The sequence below is a fragment of the Narcine bancroftii genome, chromosome 13 (genome assembly GCF_036971445.1).
Source record: "Narcine bancroftii isolate sNarBan1 chromosome 13, sNarBan1.hap1, whole genome shotgun sequence".
NCBI lineage: Eukaryota > Metazoa > Chordata > Chondrichthyes > Torpediniformes > Narcinidae > Narcine > Narcine bancroftii.
In genome coordinates this window covers 90597987-90625642 of record NC_091481.1, presented here as the reverse complement: position 1 = coordinate 90625642, position 27656 = coordinate 90597987, and positions in this window count along the sequence as shown.

Here is a 27656-nt window from a genome sequence, read left to right as displayed (position 1 = left end):
GGGAATCTGAGGCAGGAATCAGAGGCGGGGAATCAGAGGCAGGGAATCAGAGGCGGGGAATCAGAGGCAGGGAATCTGAGGCAGGGAATCTAATGCAGGGAATCAGAGCCGGGGAATCTGAGGCAAGGAATCAGACGCGGGGAATCAGAGGCGGGGAATCAGAGGCGGGGAATAAGAGGCAGGGAATCAGAGGCGGGGAACCAGAGGCAGGGAATCTGAGGCAGGGAATCTGAGGCAGGGAATCTAAGGCGGGGAATCTGAGGCGGGGAATCTGAGGCGGGGAATCTGAGGCGGGGAATCTGAAGCGGGGAATCTGAAGCGGGGAATCTGAGGCAGGGAATCTGAGGCAGGGAATCTGAGGTGGGGAATCTGAGGCATGGAATCTCAGGCAGGGAATCAGAGCCGGGGAATCTGAGGCGGGAAATCAGACGCGGGGATTCAGAGGCGGGGAAACAGAGGCAGGGAATCAGAGGCGGGAATCAGAGGCGGGGAATCAGAGGCGGGGAATCAGAGGCAGGGAATCTGAGGCAAGGAATCTGAGGCAGGGAATCTGAGGCAGGGAATCAGAGGCGGGGAATCAGAGGCGGGGAATCTGAGGCGGGGAATCAGAGGCATGGAATCAGAGGCGGGTTATCAGAGGGGGCAAATGAGATGTGGGAAACTAGATGCAGAGAAAGAGGCACGGAAATAGAGGCAGGCAAAGAGAGGCAGGGTATCTGAGGCAGGGAATCTGAGGCGGGGAATCAGAGACACGGAAAGAGAGGCGGGGAATCAGAGGCGCGGAATCAGAGGCAGGGAATCCGAGGCAGGGATATAGAGGCAGGGAATCAGAGGCAGGGAATCAGAGGCAGGGAATCAGAGGCAGGGAATCTGAGGCGGGGAATCTGAGGTGGGGAATCTGAGGCGGGGTATCTGAGGCGGGGAATCTGAGGCGCGGAATCTGAGGCGGGGAATCTGAGGCGGGGAATCTGAGGCGGGGAATCTGAGGCAGGGAATCTGAGGCGGGGAATCTGAGGCAGGGAATCTCAGGCAGGGAATCAGAGCCGGGGAATCTGACGCGGGGACTCAGAGGCAGGGAATCATAGGCAGGGAATCTGAGGCAGGGAATCTCAGGCAGGGAATCAGAACCGGGGAATCTGAGGCGGGGAATCAGAGGCGGGGAATCAGAGGCAGGGAAACAGAGGCAGGGAATCAGAGCCGGGGAATCAGAGGTGGGGAATCAGCGGCGGGGAATAAGAGGCGGGGAATCAGAGGCGGGGAATCAGATGCAGGGAGTCTGAGGCAGGGAATCTGAGGCAGGGAATCTGAGGCAGGGAATCAGAGGCGGGGAATCAGAGGCGGGGAATCAGTGGCGGGGAATCTGAGGCAGGGAATCTGAGGCGGGGAATCTGAGGTGGGGAATCTGAGGCGGGGAATCTGAGGCGGGGAATCTGAGGCGGGGAATCTGAGGCGGGGAATCTGAGGCGGGGAATCTGAGGCGGGGAATCTGAGGCAGGGAATCTGAGGCGGGGAATCTGAGGTGGGGAATCAGAGGCGGGTTATCAGAGGCAGGGAATCTGAGGCAGGGAATCTGAGGCAGGGAATCAGATGCGGGGAATCAGAGGCAGGGAATCTGAGGCAGGGAATCTAATGCAGGGATTCAGAGCCGGGGAATCTGAGGCAGGGAATCAGATGCGGGGAATCAGAGGCGGGGAATCAGAGGCGGGGAATCAGAGGCGGGGAATAAGAGGCAGGAATCAGAGGCGGGGAATCAGAGGCAGGGAATCAGATGCGGGGAATCAGAGGCAGGGAATCTGAGGCAGGGAATCTAATGCAGGGATTCAGAGCCGGGGAATCTGAGGCAGGGAATCAGATGCGGGGAATCAGAGGCGGGGAATCAGAGGCGGGGAATCAGAGGCGGGGAATAAGAGGCGCGGAATCAGAGGTGGGGAATCAGAGGCAGGGAATCTGAGGCAGGGAACCTGAGGCAGGGAATCGGAGGCAGGGAATCAGAGGCGGGGAATCAGAGGTGGGGAATCAGAGGCGGGGAATCAGAGGCGGGGAATCAGAGGCAGGGAATCTGAGGCAGGGAATCAGAGGCGGGGAATCTGCGGGAGGAAAAGAGATGTGGGGATAGAGAGGCAGAGAAAGAGGCGCTGAAATAGAGGCAGGGAAAGAGAGGCGGGGAATGAAAGGTGGGGAATCAGAGGCGGGGAAACAGGCGGGTAAACAGTGGCAGGTAAACATAGGTGGATAAATAGAAGTGGGGAAAGAGGCGGGCAAAACATAGTGGTTGGAACTTGTGTGTTTAAAATGAGGTACACAAAACAGATCAAAGAGTGTTGTTGAAATTGAGGGAGGGAAAGACAGGCACGGAAAGAGTGGAGGGGAAAGAGTGGAGGCGAAAGAGAGGCGTAGAGACAGAGGTGGGGAATCAGAGGCGGGGAAACAGAGGCGGTGAAACAGGTGGGTAAACAGAGGCGGGTAAACATAGGCGGATAAATAGAGGTGGGGAAATAGATGGGTGAAACATAGTGGTTGGAACTTGTGTGTTGAAAATGAGGTACACAGAACAGATCAAACAGAGTTGTTGAAATTGAGGGAGGGAAAGAGAGGCGCGGAAAGAGTGGAGGGGAAAAAGCGGAGGCGAAAGAGAGGCATACAGACAGAGGTGGGGAATCAGAGGCGGGGAATCAGAGGCGGGGAATCAGAGGCGGGCAATCAGTGGCAGGCAATCAGAGGCGGGGAATCAGAGGTGGGGAATAAGAGGCCTGGAATCAGATGCGGGGAATCAGAGGCAGGGAATCTAAGGCAGGGAATGTGAGCCAGAGAATCAGAGCCAGGGAATCTGAGGCGGGGAATCAGAGGTGGGGAATCAGAGGCAGGGAATCAGAGGCAGGGAATTGATGAAGGGCATCAGATGAAGGGAATCTGAGGCAGGGAATCTGAGGCAGGGAATCTGAGGCAGGGAAACTGAGGCAGGGAATCTGAGGCGGGGAATCTGAGGCGGTAAATCTGAGTCGGGGAATCTGATGCAGGGAATCTGAGGCAGTGAATCAGAGGCATGGAATCAGAGGCGGGTTATCAGAGGGGGCAAATGAGATGTGGGAAACTAGATGCAGTGAAAGAGGCACGGAAATAGAGGCAGGCAAAGAGAGGCAGGGTATCAGAGGCAGGGACTCAGAGGCGGGGAATCAGAGACAAGGAAAGAGAGGCGTGGAATCAGAGGCGCGGAATCAGAGGCAGGGAATCAGAGCCAGGGAATCAGAGGCAGGGAATCAGAGGCAGGGAATCAGAGGCAGGGAATCAGAGGCAGGGAAACAGAGGCAGGCAATCAGAGGCAGGGAATCTGAGGCAGGGAATCTGAGGCAGGGAATCTGAGGCAGGGAATCAGAGGCAGGGAATCTGAGGCAGGGAATCTGAGGCGGGGAATCTGAGGCGGGGAATCTCAGGTGGGGAATCTGAGGCGGGGAATCTCAGGCGGGTAATCTGAGGCAGGGAATCTGAGGCGGGGAATCTGAGGCGGGGAATCAGATGCGGGGAATCAGAGGCGGGGAAACAGAGGCAGGGAATCAGAGGCGGGGAATCAGAGTCTGGGAATCAGAGGTGGGGAATAAGAGGCGGGGAATCAAATGCAGTGAATCAGAGGCAGGGAATCTGAGGCAGGGAATCTGAGGCAGGGAATCTGAGGCAGGAATCAGAGGTGGGGAATCAGAGGCAGGGAATCAGAGGCGGGGAATCAGAGGCAGGGAATCTGAGGCAGGGAATCTAATGCAGGGAATCAGAGGCGGGGAATCAGAGGTGGGGAATCAGAGGCGGGGAATAAGAGGCGGGGAATCAGAGGCGGGGAATCAGATGCAGGGAATCTGAGGCAGGGAATCTGAGGCAGGGAATCTGAGGCAGGGAATCAGAGGCGGGGTATCAGAGGCGGGGAATCAGAGGCGGGGAATCAGAGGCGGGGAATCAGAGGCATGGAATCAGAGGCGGGTTATCAGAGGGGGCAAATGAGATGTGGGAAACTAGATGCAGAGAAAGAGGCACCGAAATAGAGGCAGGCAAAGAGAGGCAGGGTATCAGAGGCAGGGAATCAGAGGCGGGGAATCAGAGATACGGAAAGAGAGGCGTGGTATCAGAGGCGCGGAATCAGAGGCAGGGAATCAGAGGCAGGGAACCAGAGGCAGGGAATCAGAGGCAGGGAATCAGAGGCAGGGATTCAGATGCAGGGAATCAGAGGCAGGCAATCAGAGGCGGGGAATCTGAGGCGGGGAATCTGAGGCGGGGAATCTGAGGCGGGGAATATGAGGCGGGGAATCTGAGGTGGGGAATCTGAGGCGGGGAATCTGAGGCGGGGAATCTGAGGCGGGAAATCTGAGGCGGGGAATCTGAGGCGGGGAATCTGAGGTGGGGAATCTGAGGCGGGGAATCTGAGGCGGGGAATCTGAGGCGGGGAATCTGAGGCGGGGAATCTCAGGCGGGGAATCTCAGGCGGGGAATCTGAGGCAGGGAATCTGAGGCGGGGAATCTGAGGCGGGGAATCAGAGGCGGGTTATCAGAGGCGGGGAAACAGAGGCAGGGAATCATAGGCGGGGAATCAGATGCTGGGAATCAGAGGCGGGGAATAAGAGGCGGGGAATCAAAGGCATGGAATAAGAGGCAGGGAATCTGAGGCAGGGAATCTGAGGCAGGGATTCTGAGGCAGGAATCAGAGGCGGGGAATCAGAGGCAGGGAATCAGATGCGGGGAATCAGAGGCAGGGAATCTGAGGCAGGGAATCTAATGCAGGGAATCAGAGCCGGGGAATCTGAGGCAGGGAATCAGATGCGGGGAATTAGAGGCGGGGAATCAGAGGCGGGGAATCAGAGGCGGGGAATAAAGGGCGGGGAATCATAGGTGGGGAATCAGAGGCAGGGAATCTGAGGCAGGGAATCTGAGGCAGGGAATCGGAGGCAGGGAATCAGAGGCGGGGAATCAGAGGCGGGGAATCAGAGGCGGGGAATCAGAGGCGGGGAATCAGAGGCAGGGAATCTGAGGCAGGGAATCAGAGGCGGGGAATCAGCGGGAGGAAAAGAGATGTGGGGATAGAGAGGCAGAGAAAGAGGCGCTGAAATAGAGGCAGGGAAATAGAGGCGGGGAATGAAAGGTGGGGAATCAGAGGTGGGGAAACAGGCGGGTAAACAGTGGCAGGTAAACATAGGTGGATAAATAGAAGTGGGGAAAGAGGCGGGCAAAACATAGTGGTTGGAACTTGTGTGTTTAAAATGAGGTACACAAAACAGATCAAAGAGTGTTGTTGAAATTGAGGGAGGGAAAGACAGGCACGGAAAGAGTGGAGGGGAAAGAGTGGAGGCGAAAGAGAGGCGTAGAGACAGAGGTGGGGAATCAGAGGCGGGGAAACAGAGGCGGTGAAACAGGTGGGTAAACAGAGGCGGGTAAACATAGGCGGATAAATAGAGGCGGGGAAATAGATGGGTGAAACATAGTGGTTGGAACTTGTGTGTTGAAAATGAGGTACACAGAACAGATCAAACAGAGTTGTTGAAATTGAGGGAGGGAAAGAGAGGCGCGGAAAGAGTGTAGGAGAAAAAGCGGAGGCGAAAGAGAGGCATACAGACAGAGGTAGGGAATCAGAGACGGGGAATCAGAGGCGGGGAATCAGAGGCGGGCAATCAGTGGCAGGCAATCTGAGGCGGGGAATCAGAGGTGGGGAATAAGAGGCCTGGAATCAGATGCGGGGAATCAGAGGCAGGGAATCTAAGGCAGGGAATCTGAGCCAAGAGAATCAGAGCCAGGGAATCTGAGGCGGGGAATCAGAGGTGGGGAATCAGAGGCAGGGAATCAGAGGCAGGGAATTGATGAAGGGCATCAGATGAAGGGAATCTGAGGCAGGGAATCTGAGGCAGGGAATCTGAGGCAGGGAATCTGAGGCAGGGAATCTGAGGCGGGGAATCTGAGGCGGTAAATCTGAGTCGGGGAATCTGATGCAGGGAATCTGAGGCAGTGAATCAGAGGCATGGAATCAGAGGCGGGTTATCAGAGGGGGCAAATGAGATGTGGGAAACTAGATGCAGTGAAAGAGGCACGGAAATAGAGGCAGGCAAAGAGAGGCAGGGTATCAGAGGCAGGGACTCAGAGGCGGGGAATCAGAGACAAGGAAAGAGAGGCGTGGAATCAGAGGCGCGGAATCAGAGGCAGGGAATCAGAGGCAGGGAATCAGAGGCAGGGAATCAGAGGCAGGGAATCAGAGGCAGGGAATCAGAGGCAGGGAATCAGAGGCAGCGAAACAGAGGCAGGCAATCAGAGGCAGGGAATCTGAGGCAGGGAATCTGAGGCAGCGAATCTGAGGCAGGGAATCTGAGGTGGGGAATCTGAGGCAGGGAATCTGAGGCGGGGAATCTGAGGCGCGGTATCTCAGGCGGGGAATCTGAGGCGGGGTATCTCAGGCGGGGAATCTGAGGCAGGGAATCTGAGGCGGGGAATCTGAGGCGGGGATTCAGAGGCGGGGAATCAGAGGCGGGGAAACAGAGGCAGGGAATCAGAGGCGGGGAATCAGAGGCTGGGAATCAGAGGTGGGGAATAAGAGGCGGGGAATCAAAGGCAGTGAATCAGAGGCAGGGAATCTGAGGCAGGGAATCTGAGGCAGGGAATCTGAGGCAGGAATCAGAGGTGGGGAATCAGAGGCAGGGAATCAGAGGCGGGGAATCAGAGGCAGGGAATCTGAGGCAGGGAATCTAATGCAGGGAATCAGAGCCGGGGAATCTGAGGGAGGGAATCAGACGCGGGGAATCAGAGGCGGGGAATCAGAGACGGGGAATCAGAGACGGGGAATAAGAGGCGGGGAATCTGAGGCAGGGAATCTGAGGCAGGGAATCAGAGGCGGGGAATCAGAGGCAGGGAATCAGAGGCATGGAATCAGAGGCAGGTTATCAGAGGGGGCAAATGACATGTGGGAAACTAGATGCAGAGAAAGAGGCACGGAAATAGAGGCAGGCAAATAGAGGCAGGGTATCAGAGGCAGGGAATTAGAGGCGGGGAATCAGAGATACGGAAAGAGAGGCGTGGAATCAGAGGCACGGAATCAGAGGCAGGGAATCAGAGGCAGGGAATCAGAGGCAGGGAATCAGAGGCAGGGAATCAGAGGCAGGGAATCAGAGGCGGGGAATCAGAGGGGGCAAATGACATGTGGGAAGCTAGATGCAGAGAAAGAGGCACGGAAATAGAGGCAGGCAAATAGAGGCGCGGAATCAGAGGCAGGGAATCAGAGGCAGGGAATCAGAGGCAGGGAATCAGAGGCAGGGAATCAGAGGCGGGGAATCAGAGGCGGGGAATCTGAGGCGGGGAATCTGAGGCGGGGAATCTGAGGCGGGGAATCTGAGGCGCGGAATCTGAGGCGGGGAATCTGAGGCGGGGAATCTGAGGTGGGGAATCTGAGGCGGGGCATCTGAGGCGGGGAATCTGCGGCGGGAAATCAGAGCCGGGGAATCTGAGGCGGGGAATCAGAGGCGGGGAATCAGAGGTGGGGAAACAGAGGCAGGGAATCAGAGGCGGGGAATCAGAGGCGGGGAATCAGAGGTGGGGAATAAGAGGCAGGGAATCAGAGTCGGGGAATCAGAGGCAGCGAATCTGAGGCGGGGAATCTGAGGCAGGGAATCTGAGGCGGGGAATCTGAGGCAGGGAATCTGAGGCAGGGAATCAGAGCTGGGGAATCTGAGGCGGGGAATCAGAGGCGGGGAATCAGAGGTGGGGAAACAGAGGAAGGGAATCAAAGGCAGGGAATCAGAGGCGTGGAATCAGAGGCGGGGAAACAGGCGGGTAAACAGTGGCAGGTAAACATAGGTGGATAAATAGAGGCGGGGAAAGAGGCGGGCAAAACATAGTGGTTGGAACTTGTGTGTTTAAAATGAGGTACACAAAACAGATCAAACAGTGTTGTTGAAATTGAGGGAGGGAAAGACAGGTACTGAAAGAGTGTAGGGGAAAGAGTGGAGGCGAAAGAGAGGCGTAGAGACAGAGGTGGGGAATCAGAGGCGGGGAATCAGAGGCGGTGAAACAGGTGGGTAAACAGAGGCGGGTAAACATAGGCGGATAAATAGAGGCGGGGAAAGAGATGGGTAAAACATAGTGGTTGGAACTTGTGTGTTGAAAATGCGGTACACAGAACAGATTAATCAGAGTTGTTGAAATTGAGGGAGGGAAAGAGAGGCGCGGAAAGAGTGGAGGGGAAAGAGTGGAGGCGAAAGAGAGGCGTAGAGAGAGGTGGGGAATCAGAGACGGGGAATCTGAGGCAGGGAATCAGATGCGGGGAATCAGAGGCAGGGAATCTGAGGCAGGGAATCTAATGCAGGGAATCAGAGCCGGGGAATCTGAGGCAGGGAATCAGATGCGGGGAATTAGAGGCGGGGAATCAGAGGCGGGGAATCAGAGGCAGGGAATCAGATGCGGGGAATCAGAGGCAGGGAATCTGAGGCAGGGAATCTAATGCAGGGAATCAGAGCCGGGTAATCTGAGGCAGGGAATCAGATGCGGGGAATTAGAGGCGGGGAATCAGAGGCGGGGAATCAGAGGCGGGGAATAAAGGGCGGGGAATCAGAGGTGGGGAATCAGAGGCAGGGAATCTGAGGCAGGGAATCTGAGGCAGGGAATCGGAGGCAGGGAATCAGAGGCGGGGAATCAGAGGCGGGGAATCAGAGGCGGGGAATCAGAGGCGGGGAATCAGAGGCAGGGAATCTGAGGCAGGGAATCAGAGGCGGGGAATCAGCGGGAGGAAAAGAGATGTGGGGATAGAGAGGCAGAGAAAGAGGCGCTGAAATAGAGGCAGGGAAATAGAGGCGGGGAATGAAAGGTGGGGAATCAGAGGTGGGGAAACAGGCGGGTAAACAGTGGCAGGTAAACATAGGTGGATAAATAGAAGTGGGGAGAGAGGCGGGCAAAACATAGTGGTTGGAACTTGTGTGTTTAAAATGAGGTACACAAAACAGATCAAAGAGTGTTGTTGAAATTGAGGGAGGGAAAGACAGGCACGGAAAGAGTGGAGGGGAAAGAGTGGAGGCGAAAGAGAGGCGTAGAGACAGAGGTGGGGAATCAGAGGCGGGGAAACAGAGGCGGTGAAACAGGTGGGTAAACAGAGGCGGGTAAACATAGGCGGATAAATAGAGGCGGGGAAATAGATGGGTGAAACATAGTGGTTGGAACTTGTGTGTTGAAAATGAGGTACACAGAACAGATCAAACAGAGTTGTTGAAATTGAGGGAGGGAAAGAGAGGCGCGGAAAGAGTGTAGGGGAAAAAGCGGAGGCGAAAGAGAGGCATACAGACAGAGGTGGGGAATCAGAGACGGGGAATCAGAGGCGGGGAATCAGAGGCGGGCAATCAGTGGCAGGCAATCTGAGGCGGGGAATCAGAGGTGGGGAATAAGAGGCCTGGAATCAGATGCGGGGAATCAGAGGCAGGGAATCTAAGGCAGGGAATCTGAGCCAGAGAATCAGAGCCAGGGAATCTGAGGCGGGGAATCAGAGGTGGGGAATCAGAGGCAGGGAATCAGAGGCAGGGAATTGATGAAGGGCATCGGATGAAGGGAATCTGAGGCAGGGAATCTGAGGCGGGGAATCTGAGGCAGGGAATCTGAGGAAGGGAATCTGAGGTGGGGAATCTGAGGCGGTAAATCTGAGTCGGGGAATCTGATGCAGGGAATCTGAGGCAGTGAATCAGAGGCATGGAATCAGAGGCGGGTTATCAGAGGGGGCAAATGAGATGAGGGAAACTAGATGCAGTGAAAGAGGCACGGAAATAGAGGCAGGCAAAGAGAGGCAGGGTATCAGAGGCAGGGACTCAGAGGCGGGGAATCAGAGACAAGGAAAGAGAGGCGTGGAATCAGAGGCGCGGAATCAGAGGCAGGGAATCAGAGGCAGGGAATCAGAGGCAGGGAATCAGAGGCAGGGAATCAGAGGCAGGGAATCAGAGGCAGGGAAACAGAGGCAGGCAATCAGAGGCAGGGAATCTGAGGCAGGGAATCTGAGGCAGCGAATCTGAGGCAGGGAATCTGAGGTGGGGAATCTGAGGCAGGGAATCTGAGGCGGGGAATCTGAGGCGGGGAATCTGAGGCGGGGAATCTCAGGCGGGGAATCTGAGGCGGGGTATCTCAGGCGGGGAATCTGAGGCAGGGAATCTGAGGCGGGGAATCTGAGGCGGGGATTCAGAGGCGGGGAATCAGAGGCGGGGAAACAGAGGCAGGGAATCAGAGGCGGGGAATCAGAGGCTGGGAATCAGAGGTGGGGAATAAGAGGCGGGGAATCAAAGGCAGTGAATCAGAGGCAGGGAATCTGAGGCAGGGAATCTGAGGCAGGGAATCTGAGGCAGGAATCAGAGGTGGGGAATCAGAGGCAGGGAATCAGAGGCAGGTTATCAGAGGGGGCAAATGACATGTGGGAAACTAGATGCAGAGAAAGAGGCACGGAAATAGAGGCAGGCAAATAGAGGCAGGGTATCAGAGGCAGGGAATTAGAGGCGGGGAATCAGAGATACGGAAAGAGAGGCGTGGAATCAGAGGCGCGGAATCAGAGGCAGGGAATCAGAGGCAGGGAATCAGAGGCAGGGAATCAGAGGCGGGGAATCAGAGGGGGCAAATGACATGTGGGAAACTAGATGCAGAGGAAGCGGCACGGAAATAGAGGCAGGCAAATAGAGGCGCGGAATCAGAGGCAGGGAATCAGAGGCAGGGAATCAGAGGCAGGGAATCAGAGGCAGGGAATCAGAGGCGGGGAATCAGAGGCGGGGAATCTGAGGCGGGGAATCTGAGGCGGGGAATCTGAGGCGGGGAATCTGAGGCGCGGAATCTGAGGCGGGGAATCTGAGGCGGGGAATCTGAGGCGGGGAATCTGAGGCGGGGCATCTGAGGCGGGGAATCTGCGGCGGGGAATCAGAGCCGGGGAATCTGAGGCGGGGAATCAGAGGCGGGGAATCAGAGGTGGGGAAACAGAGGCAGGGAATCAGAGGCGGGGAATCAGAGTCGGGGAATCAGAGGCAGCGAATCTGAGGCGGGGAATCTGAGGCAGGGAATCTGAGGCGGGGAATCTGAGGCAGGGAATCTGAGGCAGGGAATCAGAGCTGGGGAATCTGAGGCTGGGAATCAGAGGCGGGGAATCAGAGGTGGGGAAACAGAGGAAGGGAATCAAAGGCAGGGAATCAGAGGCGTGGAATCAGAGGCGGGGAAACAGGCGGGTAAACAGTGGCAGGTAAACATAGGTGGATAAATAGAGGCGGGGAAAGAGGCGGGCAAAACATAGTGGTTGGAACTTGTGTGTTTAAAATGAGGTACACAAAACAGATCAAACAGTGTTGTTGAAATTGAGGGAGGGAAAGACAGGCACTGAAAGAGTGTAGGGGAAAGAGTGGAGGCGAAAGAGAGGCGTAGAGACAGAGGTGGGGAATCAGAGGCGGGGAATCAGAGGCAGGGAATCAGAGGCAGGGAATCAGAGGCAGGGAATCAGAGGCGGGGAATCAGAGGCAGGGAATCAGAGGCATGGAATCAGATGAAGGGAATCAGATGAAGGGAATCTGAGGCAGGGAATCTGAGACAGGGAATCTGAGGCGGTGAATCTGAGGCGGGGAATCTGAGGCGGGGAATCTGAGGCGGGGAATCTGAGGCGGGGCATCTGAGGCGGGGAATCTGCGGCGGGGAATCTGCGGCGGGGAATCAGAGGCGGGGAATCAGAGGCGGGGAATCAGAGGCGGGGAATCAGAGGTGGGGAAACAGAGGCAGAGAATCAGAGGCGGGGAATCAGAGGCGGGGAATCAGAGGCGGGGAATCAGAGGTGGGGAATCAGAGGCAGCGAATCTGAGGCGGGGAATCTGAGGCAGGGAATCTGAGGCGGGGAATCTGAGGCAGGGAATCTGAGGCAGGGAATCAGAGCTGGGGAATAAGAGGCGGGGAATCAGAGTCGGGGAATCAGAGGCAGCGAATCTGAGGCGGGGAATCTGAGGCAGGGAATCTGAGGCGGGGAATCAGAGGCAGGGAATCTGAGGCAGGGAATCAGAGCTGGGGAATCTGAGGCGGGGAATCAGAGGCGGGGAATCAGAGGCGGGGAAACAGAGGAAGGGAATCAAAGGCAGGGAATCAGAGGCGTGGAATCAGAGGCGGGGAATAAGAGGCGGGGAATCAGAGGCGGGGAATCAGAGGCAGGGAATCTGAGGCAGGGAATCTGAGGCAGGGAATCTGAGGCAGGGAATCAGAGGCGGGGAATCAGAGGCGGGGTATCAGAGGCGGGGAATCAGCGGGAGGTAAAGAGATGTGGGGAAAGAGAGGCAGAGAAAGATGCACGGAAATAGAGGCAGGGAAAGAGAGGCGGGGAATGAAAGGTGGGGAATCAGAGGCGGGGAAACAGGCGGGTAAACAGTGGCAGGTAAACATAGGTGGATAAATAGAGGCGGGGAAAGAGGCGGGCAAAACATAGTGGTTGGAACTTGTGTGTTTAAAATGAGGTACACAAAACAGATCAAACAGTGTTGTTGAAATTGAGGGAGGGAAAGACAGGCACTGAAAGAGTGGAGGGGAAAGAGTGGAGGCGAAAGAGAGGCGTAGAGACAGAGGTGGGGAATCAGAGGCGGGGAATCAGAGGCGGTGAAACAGGTGGGTAAACAGAGGCGGGTAAACATAGGCGGATAAATAGAGGCGGGGAAAGAGATGGGTAAAACATAGTGGTTGGAACTTGTGTGTTGAAAATGCGGTGCACAGAACAGATCAATCAGAGTTGTTGAAATTGAGGGAGGGAAAGAGAGGCGCGGAAAGAGTGGAGGGGAAAGAGTGGAGGCGAAAGAGAGGCGTAGAGAGAGGTGGGGAATCAGAGACGGGGAATCAGAGGCGGGGAATCAGAGGCGGGCAATCAGTGGCAGGCAATCAGAGGCGGGGAATCAGAGGTGGGGAATAAGAGGCCTGGAATCAGATGCGGGGAATCAGAGGCAGGGAATCTAAGGCAGGGAATCTGAGCCAGAGAATCAGAGCCAGGGAATCTGAGGCGGGGAATCAGAGGTGGGGAATCAGAGGCAGGGAATCAGAGGCAGGGAATTGATGAAGGGCATCAGATGAAGGGAATCTGAGGCAGGGAATCTGAGGCAGGGAATCTGAGGCAGGGAATCTGAGGCAGGGAATCTGAGGCAGGGAATCTGAGGCAGGGAATCTGAGGCAGGGAATCTGAGGCGGGGAATCTGAGGCGGTAAATCTGAGTCGGGGAATCTGATGCAGGGAATCTGAGGCAGTGAATCAGAGGCATGGAATCAGAGGCGGGTTATCAGAGAGGGCAAATGAGAAGTGGGAAACTAGATGCAGTGAAAGAAGCACGGAAATAGATGCAGGCAAAGAGAGGCAGGGTATCAGAGGCAGGGACTGAGAGGCGGGGAATCAGAGACAAGGAAAGAGAGGTGTGGAATCAGAGGCGCGGAATCAGAGGCAGGGAATCAGAGGCAGGGAATCAGAGGCAGGGAATCAGAGGCAGGGAATCAGAGGCAGGGAATCAGAGGCAGGGAATCAGAGGCAGGGAATCTGAGGCAGGGAATCTGAGGCAGGGAATCTGAGGCAGGGAATCAGAGGCAGGGAATCTGAAGCAGGGAATCTGAGGCAGGGAATCTGAGGCGGGGAATCAGAGGCGGGGAATCAGAGGCGGGGAATCAGAGGCAGGGAATCAGAGGCAGGGAATCAGATGAAGGGAATCAGATGAAGGGAATCTGAGGCAGGGAATCTGAGACAGGGAATCTGAGGCAGGGAATCGGATGCGGGGAATCTGCGGCGGGGAATCAGAGGCGGGGAATCAGAGGCGGGGAATCAGAGGCGGGGAATCAGAGGTGGGGAAACAGAGGCAGGGAATCAGAGGTGGGGAATAAGAGGCGGGGAATCAGAGTCGGGGAATCAGAGGCAGCGAATCTGAGGCGGGGAATCTGAGGCAGGGAATCTGAGGCGGGGAATCTGAGGCAGGGAATCTGAGGCAGGGAATCAGAGCTGGGGAATAAGAGGCGGGGAATCAGAGTCGGGGAATCAGAGGCAGCGAATCTGAGGCGGGGAATCTGAGGCAGGGAATCTGAGGCGGGGAATCAGAGGCAGGGAATCTGAGGCAGGGAATCAGAGCTGGGGAATCTGAGGCGGGGAATCAGAGGCGGGGAATCAGAGGCGGGGAAACAGAGGAAGGGAATCAAAGGCAGGGAATCAGAGGTGTGGAATCAGAGGCGGGGAATCAGAGGCGGGGAAACAGAGGAAGGGAATCAAAGGCAGGGAATCAGAGGCGTGGAATCAGAGGCGGGGAATAAGAGGCGGGGTATCAGAGGCGGGGAATCAGCGGGAGGTAAAGAGATGTGGGGAAAGAGAGGCAGAGAAAGATGCACGGAAATAGAGGCAGGGAAAGAGAGGCGGGGAATGAAAGGTGGGGAATCAGAGGCGGGGAAACAGGCGGGTAAACAGTGGCAGGTAAACATAGGTGGATAAATAGAGGCGGGGAAAGAGATGGGTAAAACATAGTGGTTGGAACTTGTGTGTTGAAAATGCGGTGCACAGAACAGATCAATCAGAGTTGTTGAAATTGAGGGAGGGAAAGAGAGGCGCGGAAAGAGTGGAGGGGAAAGAGTGGAGGCGAAAGAGAGGCATAGAGAGAGGTGGGGAATCAGAGACGGGGAATCAGAGGCGGGGAATCAGAGGCGGGCAATCAGTGGCAGGCAATCAGAGGCGGGGAATCAGAGGTGGGGAATAAGAGGCCTGGAATCAGATGCGGGGAATCAGAGGCAGGGAATCTAAGGCAGGGAATCTGAGCCAGAGAATCAGAGCCAGGGAATCTGAGGCGGGGAATCAGAGGTGGGGAATCAGAGGCAGGGAATCAGAGGCAGGGAATTGATGAAGGGCATCAGATGAAGGGAATCTGAGGCAGGGAATCTGAGGCAGGGAATCTGAGGCAGGGAATCTGAGGCAGGGAATCTGAGGCAGGGAATCTGAGGCAGGGAATCTGAGGCAGGGAATCTGAGGCAGGGAATCTGAGGCGGGGAATCTGAGGCGGTAAATCTGAGTCGGGGAATCTGATGCAGGGAATCTGAGGCAGTGAATCAGAGGCATGGAATCAGAGGCGGGTTATCAGAGAGGGCAAATGAGAAGTGGGAAACTAGATGCAGTGAAAGAAGCACGGAAATAGAGGCAGGCAAAGAGAGGCAGGGTATCAGAGGCAGGGACTCAGAGGCGGGGAATCAGAGACAAGGAAAGAGAGGTGTGGAATCAGAGGCGCGGAATCAGAGGCAGGGAATCAGAGGCAGGGAATCAGAGGCAGGGAATCTGAGGCAGGGAATCTGAGGCAGGGAATCTGAGGCAGGGAATCAGAGGCAGGGAATCTGAGGCAGGGAATCTGAGGCAGGGAATCTGAGGCGGGGAATCAGAGGCGGGGAATCAGAGGCGGGGAATCAGAGGCAGGGAATCAGAGGCAGGGAATCAGATGAAGGGAATCAGATGAAGGGAATCTGAGGCAGGGAATCTGAGACAGGGAATCTGAGGCAGGGAATCGGATGCGGGGAATCTGAGGCAGGGAATCTGAGGCGGGGAATCTGAGGCGGGGTATCTGAGGCGGGGAATCTGAGACGGGGAATCTGAGGCGGGGAATCTGAGGCGGGGAATCTGAGGCGGGGAATCTGAGGCGGGGATTCTGAGGCGGGGAATCTGAGGCGGGGAATCTGAGGCGGGGAATCTGAGGCGGGGAATCTGAGGCGGGGAATCTGAGGCGGGGTATCTGAGGCGGGGAATCTGAGGAGGGGAATCTGATGCGGGAAATCTGAGGTGGGGAATCTGAGGCAGGGAATCTGAGGCGGGGAATCTTAGGCAGGGAATCTGAGGCAGGGAATCAGAGCCGGGGAATCTGAGGCGGGGAATCAGAGGCGGGGAATCAGAGGTGGAGAAACAGAGGCAGGGAATCAGAGGCGGGGAATCAGAGGCGGGGAATCAGAGGTGGGGAATAAGAGGCGGGGAATCAGAGTCGGGGAATCTGAGGCAGGGAATCTGAGGCGGGGAATCTGAGGCGGTAAATTTGAGTCGGGGAATCTGATGCAGGGAATCTGAGGCAGTGAATCAGAGGCATGGAATCAGAGGCGGGTTATCAGAGGGGGCAAATGAGATGTGGGAAACTAGATGCAGTGAAAGAGGCACGGAAATAGAGGCAGGCAAAGAGAGGCAGGGTATCAGAGGCAGGGACTCAGAGGCGGGGAATCAGAGACAAGGAAAGAGAGGCGTGGAATCAGAGGCGCGGAATCAGAGGCAGGGAATCAGAGGCAGGGAATCAGAGGCAGGGAATCAGAGGCAGGGAATCAGAGGCAGGGAATCAGAGGCAGGCAATCAGAGGCAGGGAATCTGAGGCAGGGAATCTGAGGCAGGGAATCTGAGGCAGGGAATCTGAGGCAGGGAATCAGAGGCAGGGAATCTGAGGCAGGGAATCTGAGGCAGGGAATCTGAGGGGGGGAATCAGAGGCGGGGAATCAGAGGCAGGGAATCAGAGGCAGGGAATCAGAGGCAGGCAATCAGAGGCAGGGAATCTGAGGCGGGGAATCTGAGGCAGGGAATCTGAGGCGGGGAATCTGAGGCGGGGAATCTGAGGCGGGGAATCTGAGGCGGGGAATCTCTGGCGGGGAATCTGAGGCAGGGAATCTGAGGCGGGGAATCTGAGGCGGGGAATCAGAGGCGGGGAATCAGAGGCGGGGAAACAGAGACAGGGAATCAGAGGCGGGGAATCAGAGGCTGGGAATCAGAGGTGGGGAATAAGAGGCGGGGAATCAAAGGCAGTGAATCAGAGGCAGGGAATCTGAGGCAGGGAATCTGAGGCAGGGAATCTGAGGCAGGAATCAGAGGTGGGGAATCAGAGGCAGGGAATCAGAGGCGGGGAATCAGAGGCAGGGAATCTGAGGCAGGGAATCTAATGCAGGGAATCAGAGCCGGGGAATCAGAGGTGGGGAATAAGAGACCTGGAATCAGATGCGGGGAATCAGAGGCAGGGAATCTAAGGCAGGGAATCTGAGCCAGAGAATCAGAGCCAGGGAATCTGAGGCGGGGAATCAGAGGTGGGGAATCAGAGGCAGGGAATCAGAGGCAGGGAATAGATGAAGGGCATCAGATGAAGGGAATCTGAGGCAGGGAATCTGAGGCAGGGAATCTGAGGCAGGGAATCTGAGGCGGGGAATCTGAGGCGGGGAATCTGAGGCGGTAAATCTGAGTCGGGGAATCTGATGCAGGTAATCTGAGGCGGTGAAGCAGAGGCATGGAATCAGAGGCGGGTTGTCGGAGGGGGCAAATGAGATGTGGGAAACTAGATGCAGTGAAAGAGGCACGGAAATAGAGGCAGGCAAAGAGAGGCAGGGTATCAGAGGCAGGGACTCAGAGGCGGGGAATCAGAGACAAGGAAAGAGAGGCGTGGAATCAGAGGTGCGGAATCAGAGGCAGGAAATCAGAGGCAGGGAATCAGAGGCAGGGAATCAGAGGCAGGGAATCAGAGGCAGGGAATCAGAGGCAGGGAAACAGAGGCAGGCAATCAGAGGCAGGGAATCTGAGGCAGGGAATCTGAGGCAGGGAATCTGAGGCAGGGAATCAGAGGCAGGGAATCTGAGGCAGGGAATCTGAGGCAGGGAATCTGAGGCGGGGAATCAGAGGCGGGGAATCAGAGGCAGGGAATCAGAGGCAGGGAATCAGAGGCAGGCAATCAGAGGCAGGGAATCTGAGGTGGGGAATCTGAGGCAGGGAATCTGAGGCGGGGAATCTGAGGCGGGGAATCTCAGGCGGGGAATCTGAGGCGGGGAATCTCAGGCGGGGAATCTGAGGCAGGGAATCTGAGGCGGGGAATCTGAGGCGGGGAATAAGAGGCGGGGAATCAGAGGCGGGGAAACAGAGGCAGGGAATCAGAGGCGGGGAATCAGAGGCTGGGAATCAGAGGTGAGGAATAAGAGGCGGGGAAACAAAGGCAGTGAATCAGAGGCAGGGAATCTGAGGCAGGGAATCTGAGGCAGGGAATCTGAGGCAGGAATCAGAGGTGTGGAATCAGAGGCAGGGAATCAGAGGCGGGGAATCAGAGGCAGGGAATCTGAGGCAGGGAATCTAATGCAGGGAATCAGAGCCGGGGAATCTGAGGGAGGGAATCAGACGCGGGGAATCAGAGGCGGGGAATCAGAGACGGGGAATAAGTGGCGGGGAATTTGAGGCAGGGAATCTGAGGCAGGGAATCTGAGGCAGGGAATCTGAGGCAGGGAATCTGAGGCAGGGAATCAGAGGCGGGGAATCAGAGGCATGGAATCAGAGTCAGGTTATCAGAGGGGGCAAATGACATGTGGGAAACTAGATGCAGAGAAAGAGGCACGGAAATAGAGGCAGGCAAATAGAGGCAGGGTATCAGAGGCAGGGAATTAGAGGCGGGGAATCAGAGATACGGAAAGAGAGGCGTGGAATCAGAGGCGCGGAATCAGAGGCAGGGAATCAGAGGCAGGGAATCAGAGGCAGGGAATCAGAGGCAGGGAATCAGAGGTAGGGAATCAGAGGCGGGGAATCAGAGGCGGGGAATCTGAGGCGTGGAATCTGAGGCGGGGAATCTGAGGCGGGGAATCTGAGGCAGGGAATCTGAGGCGGGGAATCTGAGGCGGGGAATCTGAGGCGGGGAATCTGAGGCGGGGCATCTGAGGCGGGGAATCTGCGGCGGGGAATCAGAGGCGGGGAATCAGAGGCGGGGAATCAGAGGCGGGGAATCAGAGGTGGGGAAACAGAGGCAGGGAATCAGAGGCGGAGAATCAGAGGCGGGGAATCAGAGGTGGGGAATAAGAGGCGGGGAATCAGAGTCGGGGAATCAGAGGCAGCGAATCTGAGGCAGGGAATTTGAGGCAGGGAATCTGAGGCGGGGAATCTGAGGCAGGGAATCTGAGGCAGGGAATCAGAGCTGGGGAATCTGAGGCGGGGAATCAGAGGCGGGGAATCAGAGGTGGGGAAACAGAGGAAGGGAATCAAAGGCAGGGAATCACAGGCGTGGAATCAGAGGCGGGGAATAAGAGGCGGGGAATCAGAGGCGGGGAATCAGAGGCAGGGAATCTGAGGCAGGGAATCTGAGGCAGGGAATCTGAGGCAGGGAATCAGAGGCGGGGAATCAGAGGCGGGGTATCAGAGGCGGGGAATCAGCGGGAGGTAAAGAGATGTGGGGAAAGAGAGGCAGAGAAAGATGCACGGAAATAGAGGCAGGGAAAGAGAGGCGGGGAATGAAAGGTGGGGAATCAGAGGCGGGGAAACAGGCCGGTAAACAGTGGCAGGTAAACATAGGTGGATAAATAGAGGCGGGGAAAGAGGCGGGCAAAACATAGTGGTTGGAACTTGTGTGTTTAAAATGAGGTACACAAAACAGATCAAACAGTGTTGTTTAAATTGAGGGAGGGAAAGACAGGCACTGAAAGAGTGGAGGGGAAAGAGTGGAGGCGAAAGAGAGGCGTAGAGACAGAGGTGGAGAATCAGAGGCGGGGAATCAGAGGCGGTGAAACAGGTGGGTAAACAGTGGCGGGTAAACATAGGCGGATAAATAGAGGCGGTGAAAGAGATGGGTAAAACATAGTGGTTGGAACTTGTGTGTTGAAAATGCGCTACACAGAACAGATCAATCAGAGTTGTTGAAATTGAGGTAGGGAAAGAGAGGCACGGAAAGAGTGGAGGGGAAAGAGTGGAGGCGAAAGAGAGGCGTAGAGAGAGGTGGGGAATCAGAGACAGGGAATCAGAGGCGGGGAATCAGAGGCGGGCAATCAGTGGCAGGCAATCAGAGGCGGGGAATCAGAGGTGGGGAATAAGAGGCCTGGAATCAGATGCGGGGAATCAGAGGCAGGGAATCTAAGGCAGGGAATCTGAGCCAGAGAATCAGAGCCAGGGAATCTGAGGCGGGGAATCAGAGGTGGGGAATCAGAGGCAGGGAATCAGAGGCAGGGAATTGATGAAGGGCATCAGATGAAGGGAATCTGAGGCAGGGAATCTGAGGCAGGGAATTTGAGGCAGGGAATCTGAGGCAGGGAATCTGAGGCGTGGAATCTGAGGCGGTAAATCTGAGTCGGGGAATCTGAGGCAGGGAATCTGAGGCAGTGAATCAGAGGCATGGAATCAGAGGCGGGTTATCAGAGGGGGCAAATGAGAAGTGGGAAACTAGATGCAGTGAAAGAGGCACGGAAATAGAGGCAGGCAAAGAGAGGCAGGGTATCAGAGGCAGGGACTCAGAGGCGGGGAATCAGAGACAAGGAAAGAGAGGCGTGGAATCAGAGTCGCGGAATCAGAGGCAGGGAATCAGAGGCAGGGAATCAGAGGCAGGGAATCAAAGGCAGGGAATCAGAGGCAGGGAATCAGAGGCAGGGAATCAGAGGCAGGCAATCAGAGGCAGGGAATCTGAGGCAGGGAATCTGAGGCAGGGAATCTGAGGCAGGGAATCAGAGGCAGGGAATCTGAGGCAGGGAATCTGAGGCAGGGAATCTGAGGCGGGGAATCAGAGGCGGGGAATCAGAGGCGGGGAATCAGAGGCAGGGAATCAGAGGCAGGGAATCAGATGAAGGGAATCAGATGAAGGGAATCTGAGGCAGGGAATCTGAGACAGGGAATCTGAGGCAGGGAATCTGAGGCGGGGAATCTGAGGCAGGGAATCTGAGGCGGGGAATCTGAGGCGGGGAATCTGAGGCGGGGAATATGAGACGGGGAATCTGAGGCGGGGAATCTGAGGCGGGGAATCTGAGGCGGGGAATCTGAGGCGGGGAATCTAAGGTGGGGAATCTGAGGCGGGGAATCTGAGGCGGGGAATCTGAGGCGGGGAATCTGAGGCGGGGTATCTGAGGCGGGGAATCTGAGGAGGGGAATCTGAGGCGGGTAATCTGAGGTGGGGAATCTGAGGCAGGGAATCTGAGGCGGGGAATCTTAGGCAGGGAATCTGAGGCAGGGAATCTGAGCCGGGGAATCTGAGGCGGGGAATCAGAGGCGGGGAATCAGAGGTGGGGAAACAGAGGCAGGGAATCAGAGGCGGGGAATCAGAGGCGGGGAATCAGAGGTGGGGAATAAGAGGCGGGGAATCAGAGGCGGGGAATCAAAGGCTGGGAATAAGAGGCAGGGAATCTGAGGCAGGGAATCTGAGGCAGGGAATCTGAGGCAGGAATCAGAGGCGGGGAATCAGAGGCAGGGAATCAGAGGCGGGGAATCAGAGGCAGGGAATCTGAGGCAGGGAATCTAATGCAGGGAATCAGAGCCGGGGAATCTGAGGCAGGGAATCAGACGCGGGGAATCAGAGGCGGGGAATCAGAGGCGGGGAATAAGAGGCGGGGAATCAGAGGCGGGGAATCAGAGGCAGGGAATCTGAGGCAGGGAATCTGAGGCAGGGAATCTGAGGCGGGGAATCTGAGGCGGGGAATCTGAGGCGGGGAATCTGAGGCGGGGAATCTGAGGCGGGGAATCTGAGGCGGGGAATCTGAGGCAGGGAATCTGAGGTGGGGAATCTGAGGCATGGAATCTCAGGCTGGGAATCAGAGCCGGGGAATCTGAGGCGGGGAATCAGACGCGGGGATTCAGAGGCGGGGAAACAGAGGTAGGGAATCAGAGGCGGGAATCAGAGGCGGGGAATCAGAGGCAGGGAAAAAGAGGCGTGGAATCAGAGGCGGGGAATCAGAGGCAGGGAATCTGAGGCAAGGAATCTGAGGCAGGGAATCTGAGGCAGGGAATCAGAGGCAGGGAATCAGAGGCGGGGAATCTGAGGCGGGGAATCAGAGGCATGGAATCAGAGGCGGGTTATCAGAGGGGGCAAATGAGATGTGGGAAAATAGATGCAGAGAAAGAGGAACGGAAATAGAGGAAGGCAAAGAGAGGCAGGGTATCTGAGGCAGGGAATCTGAGGCGGGGAATCAGAGACACGGAAAGAGAGGCGGGGAATCAGAGGCGCGGAATCAGAGGCAGGGAATCAGAGGCAGGGATATAGAGGCAGGGAATCAGAGGCAGGGAATCAGAGGCAGGGAATCAGAGGCAGGGAATCTGAGGCAGGGAATCTGAGGTGGGGAATCTGAGGATGGGAATCTGAGGCGGGGAATCTGAGACGGGGAATCTGAGGCGGGGAGTCTGAGGCGGGGAATCTGAGGCGGGGAATCTGAGGCAGGGAATCTGAGGCGGGGAATCTGAGGCAGGGAATCTCAGGCAGGGAATCAGAGCCGGGGAATCTGACGCGGGGACTCAGAGGCAGGGAATCATAGGCAGGGAATCTGAGGCAGGGAATCTCAGGCAGGGAATCAGAGCCGGGGAATCTGAGGCGGGGAATCAGAGGCGGGGAATCAGAGGCGGGGAAACAGAGGCAGGGAACCAGAGGCGGGGAATCAGAGGTGGGGAATCAGAGGCGGGGAATAAGAGGCGGGGAATCAGAGGCGGGGAATCAGATGCAGGGAATCTGAGGCAGGGAATCTGAGGCAGGGAATCTGAGGCAGGGAATCTGAGGCAGCGAATCAGAGGCGGGGAATCAGAGGCAGGGAATCAGAGGCGGGGAATCAGAGGCGGGGAATCAGAGGCATGGAATCAGAGGCGGGTTATCGGAGGGTGCAAATGAGATGTGGGAAACTAGATGCAGAGAAAGAGGCACCGAAATAGAGGCAGGCAAAGAGAGGCAGGGTATCAGAGGCAGGGAATCAGAGGCGGGGAATCAGAGATACGGAAAGAGAGGCGTGGAATCAGAGGCGCGGCATCAGAGGCAGGGAATCAGAGGCAGGGAACCAGAGGCAGGGAATCAGATGCAGGGAATCTGAGGCAGGGAATCTCAGGCAGGGAATCAGAGCCGGGGAATCTGAGGCGGGGAATCAGAGGCGGGGAATCAGAGGCGGGGAAACAGAGGCAGGGAACCAGAGGCGGGGAATCAGAGGTGGGGAATCAGAGGCGGGGAATAAGAGGCGGGGAATCAGAGGCGGGGAATCAGATGCAGGGAATCTGAGGCAGGGAATCTGAGGCAGGGAATCTGAGGCAGCGAATCAGAGGCGGGTTATCGGAGGGTGCAAATGAGATGTGGGAAACTAGATGCAGAGAAAGAGGCACCGAAATAGAGGCAGGCAAAGAGAGGCAGGGTATCAGAGGCAGGGAATCAGAGGCGGGGAATCAGAGATACGGAAAGAGAGGCGTGGAATCAGAGGCGCGGCATCAGAGGCAGGGAATCAGAGGCAGGGAACCAGAGGCAGGGAATCAGATGCAGGGAATCAGGGGCAGGGATTCAGAGGCAGGGAATCAGAGGCAGGCAATCAGAGGCGGGGAATCTGAGGCGGGGAATCTGAGGCGGGGAATCTGAGGCGGGGAGTCTGAGGCGGGTAATCTGAGGTGGGGAATCTGAGGCGGGGAATCTGAGGCGGGGAATCTGATGCGGGAAATCTGAGGCGGGGAATCTGAGGCGGGGAATCTGAGGCGGGGAATCTGAGGTGGGGAATCTGAGGCGGAGAATCTGAGGCGGGGAATCTGAGGCGGGGAATCTGAGGCGGGGAATCTGAGGCAGGGAATCTGAGGCGGGGAATCTGAGGCGGGGAATCAGAGGCGGGTTATCAGAGGCGGGGAAACAGAGGCAGGGAATCATAGGCAGGGAATCAGATGCTGGGAATCAGAGGCGGGGAATAAGAGGCGGGGAATCAAAGGCAGGGAATAAGAGGCAGGGAATCTGAGGCAGGGAATCTGAGGCAGGGATTCTGAGGCAGGAATCAGAGGCGGGGAATCAGAGGCAGGGAATCAGATGCGGGGAATGAGAGGCAGGGAATCTGAGGGAGGGAATCTAATGCAGGGAATCAGAGCCGGGGAATCTGAGGCAGGGAATCAGATGCGGGGAATCAGAGGCGGGGAATCAGAGGCATGGAATCAGAGGCGGGTTATCAGAGGGGGCAAATGAGATGTGGGAAACTAGATGCAGAGAAAGAGGCACCGAAATAGGGGCAGGCAAAGAGAGGCAGGGTATCATAGGCAGGGAATTAGAGGCGGGGAATCAGAGATACGGAAAGAGAGGCTTGGAATCAGAGGCGCGGAATCAGAGGCAGGGAATCAGAGGCAGGGAATCAGAGGCAGGGAATCAGAGGCAGGGAATCAGAGGCAGGGAATCAGAGGCGGGGAATCAGAGGCGGGGAATCAGAGGCGGGGAATCTGAGGCGGGGAATCTGAGGCGGGGAATCTGAGGCGGGGAATCTGAGGCGGGGAATCTGAGGCGGGGAATCTGAGGCGTGGAATCTGAGGCGGGGAATCTGAAGCGGGGAATCTGAGGCGGGGAATCTGAGGCGGGGAATCTGAGGCGGGGAATCTGAGGCGGGGAATCTGAGGCGGGAAATCTGAGGCAGCGAATCTGAGGCGGGGAATCTGAGGCGGGGAATCTGAGGCAGGGAATCTTAGGCAGGGAATCAGAGCCGGGGAATCTGAGGCGGGGAATCAGAGGCGGGGAATCTGGGCAGGGAATCTGAGGCAGGGAATCAGAGGCGGGGAATCAGAGGCAGGGAATCAGAGGCGGGGAATCAGAGGCGGGGAATCAGCGGGAGGAAAAGAGATGTGGGGAAAGAGAGGCAGAGAAAGAGGCGCGGAATTAGAGGCAGGGAAAGAGAGGTGGGGAATGAAAGGTTGGGAATCAGAGGCGGGGAAACAGGCGGGTAAACAGTGGCAGGTAAACATTGGTGGATAAATAGAGGCGGGGAAAGAGGCGGGCAAAACATAGTGGTTGGAACTTGTGTGTTCAAAATGAGGTACACAAAACAGATCAAACAGTGTTGTTGAAATTGAGGGAGGGAAAGACAGGCACGGAATGAGTGGAGGGGAAAGAGTGGAGGCGAAAGAGAGGCGTAGAGACAGAGGTGGGGAATCAGAGGCGGGGAATCAGAGGCGGTGGAACAGGTGGGTAAACAGAGGCGGGTAAACATAGGCAGATAAATAGAGGCGGGGAAAGAGATGGGTGAAACATAGTGGTTGGAACTTGTGTGTTGAAAATGAGGTACACAGAACAGATAAAACAGAGTTGTTGAAATTGAGGGAGGGAAAGAGAGGCGCGGAAAGAGTGGAGGTGAAAAAGCGGAGGCGAAAGAGAGGCATACAGACAGAGGTGGGGAATCAGAGGCGGGGAATCAGAGGCGAAGAATAAGAGGCGGGCAATCAGTGGCAGGCAATCAGAGGCGGGGAATCAGAGGTGGGGAATAAGAGGCCTGGAATCAGATGCGGGGAATCAGAGGCAGGGAATCTAAGGCAGGGAATCTGAGCCAGAGAATCAGAGCCAGGGAATCTGAGGCGGGGCATCAGAGGTGGGGAATCAGAGGCAGGGAATCAGAGGCAGGGAATTGATGAAGGGCATCAGATGAAGGGCATCTGAGGCAGGGAATCTGAGGCAGGGAATCTGAGGCAGGGAATCTGAGGCAGGGAATCTGAGGCAGGGAATCTGAGGCGGGGAATCTGAGGCGGTAAATTTGAGTCGGGGAATCTGAGGCAGGGAATCTGAGGCAGTGAATCAGAGGCATGGAATCAGAGGCGGGTTTTCAGAGGGGGCAAATGAGATGTGGGAAACTAGATGCAGAGAAAGAGGCACGGAAATAGAGGCAGGCAAAGAGAGGCAGGGTATCAGAGGCACGGATTCAGAGGCGGGGAATCAGAGACAAGGAAAGAGAGGCGTGGAATCAGAGGCGCGGAATCAGAGGCAGGGAATCAGAGGCAGGGAATCAGAGGCAGGGAATCAGAGGCAGGGAATCAGAGGCAGGGAATCAGAGGCAGGCAATCAGAGGCAGGGAATCTGAGGCAGGGAATATGAGGCAGGGAATCTGAGGCAGGGAATAAGAGGCAGCGAATCTGAGGCAGGGAATCTGAGGCAGGGAATCTGAGGCGGGGAAACAGAGGCGGGGAATCAGAGGCGGGGAATCAGAGGCGCGGAATCAGAGGCAGGGAATCAGAGGCAGGGATTTAGAGGCAGGGAATCAGAGGCAGGGAATCAGAGGCAGGGAATCAGAGGCAGGGAATCTGAGGCGGGGAATCTGAGGCAGGGAATCTGAGGCGGGGAATCTGAGGCGGGGTGTCTGAGGCGGGGAATCTGAGGCGGGGAATCTGAGGCGGGGAATCTGAGGCGGGGAATCTGAGGCAGGGAATCTGAGGTGGGAAATCTGAGGCAGGGAATCTCAGGCAGGGAATCGGAGCCGGGGAATCTGACGTGGGGACTCAGAGGCAGGGAATCATAGGCGGGGAATCAGAGACGGGGAATCAGAGGCGGGGAATCAGAGGCGGGCAATCAGTGGCAGGCAATCAGAGGCGGGGAATCAGAGGTGGGGAATAAGAGGCCTGGAATCAGATGCGGGTAATCAGAGGCAGGGAATCTAAGGCAGGGAATCTGAGCCAGAGAATCAGAGCCAGGGAATCTGAGGCGGGGAATCAGAGGTGGGGAATCAGAGGCAGGGAATCAGAGGCAGGGAATTGATGAAGGGCATCAGATGAAGGGAATCTGAGGCAGGGAATCTGAGGCAGGGAATTTGAGGCAGGGAATCTGAGGCAGGGAATCTGAGGCGGGGAATCTGAGGCGGTAAATCTGAGTCGGGGAATCTGAGGCAGGGAATCTGAGGCAGTGAATCAGAGGCATGGAATCAGAGGCGGGTTATCAGAGGGGGTAAATGAGAAGTGGGAAACTAGATGCAGTGAAAGAGGCACGGAAATAGAGGCAGGCAAAGAGAGGCAGGGTATCAGAGGCAGGGACTCAGAGGCGGGGAATCAGAGACAAGGAAAGAGTGGCGTGGAATCAGAGGCGCGGAATCAGAGGCAGGGAATCAGAGGCAGGGAATCAGAGGCAGGGAATCAGAGGCAGGGAATCAGAGGCAGGGAATCAGAGGCAGGCAATCAGAGGCAGGGAATCTGAGGCAGGGAATCTGAGGCAGGGAATCTGAGGCAGGGAATCAGAGGCAGGGAATCTGAGGCAGGGAATCTGAGGCAGGGAATCTGAGGCGGGGAATCAGAGGCGGGGAATCAGAGGCGGGGAATCAGAGGCAGGGAATCAGAGGCAGGGAATCAGATGAAGGGAATAAGATGAAGGGAATCTGAGGCAGGGAATCTGAGACAGGGAATCTGAGGCAGGGAATCTGAGGCGGGGATTCTGAGGCGGGGAATCTGAGGCGGGGAATCTGAGGCGGGGAATCTGAGGCGGGGAATCTGAGACGGGGAATCTGAGGCGGGGAATCTGAGGCGGGGAATCTGAGGCGGGGAATCTGAGGCGGGGAATCTGAGGTGGGGAATCTGAGGCGGGGAATCTGAGGCGGGGAATCTGAGGCGGGGAATCTGAGGCGGGGTATCTGAGGCGGGGAATCTGAGGAGGGGAATCTGAGGCGGGAAATCTGAGGTGGGGAATCTGAGGCAGGGAATCTGAGGCGGGGAATCTTAGGCAGGGAATCTGAGGCAGGGAAACAGAGCCGGGGAATCTGAGGCGGGGAATCAGAGGCGGGGAATCAGAGGTGGGGAAACAGAGGCAGGGAATCAGAGGCGGGGAATCAGAGGCGGGGAATCAGAGGTGGGGAATAAGAGGCGGGGAATCAGAGGCGGGGAATCAAAGGCTGGGAATAAGAGGCAGGGAATCTGAGGCAGGGAATCTGAGGCAGGGAATCTGAGGCAGGAATCAGAGGCGGGGAATCAGAGGCAGGGAATCAGAGGCGGGGAATCAGAGGCAGGGAATCTGAGGCAGGGAATCT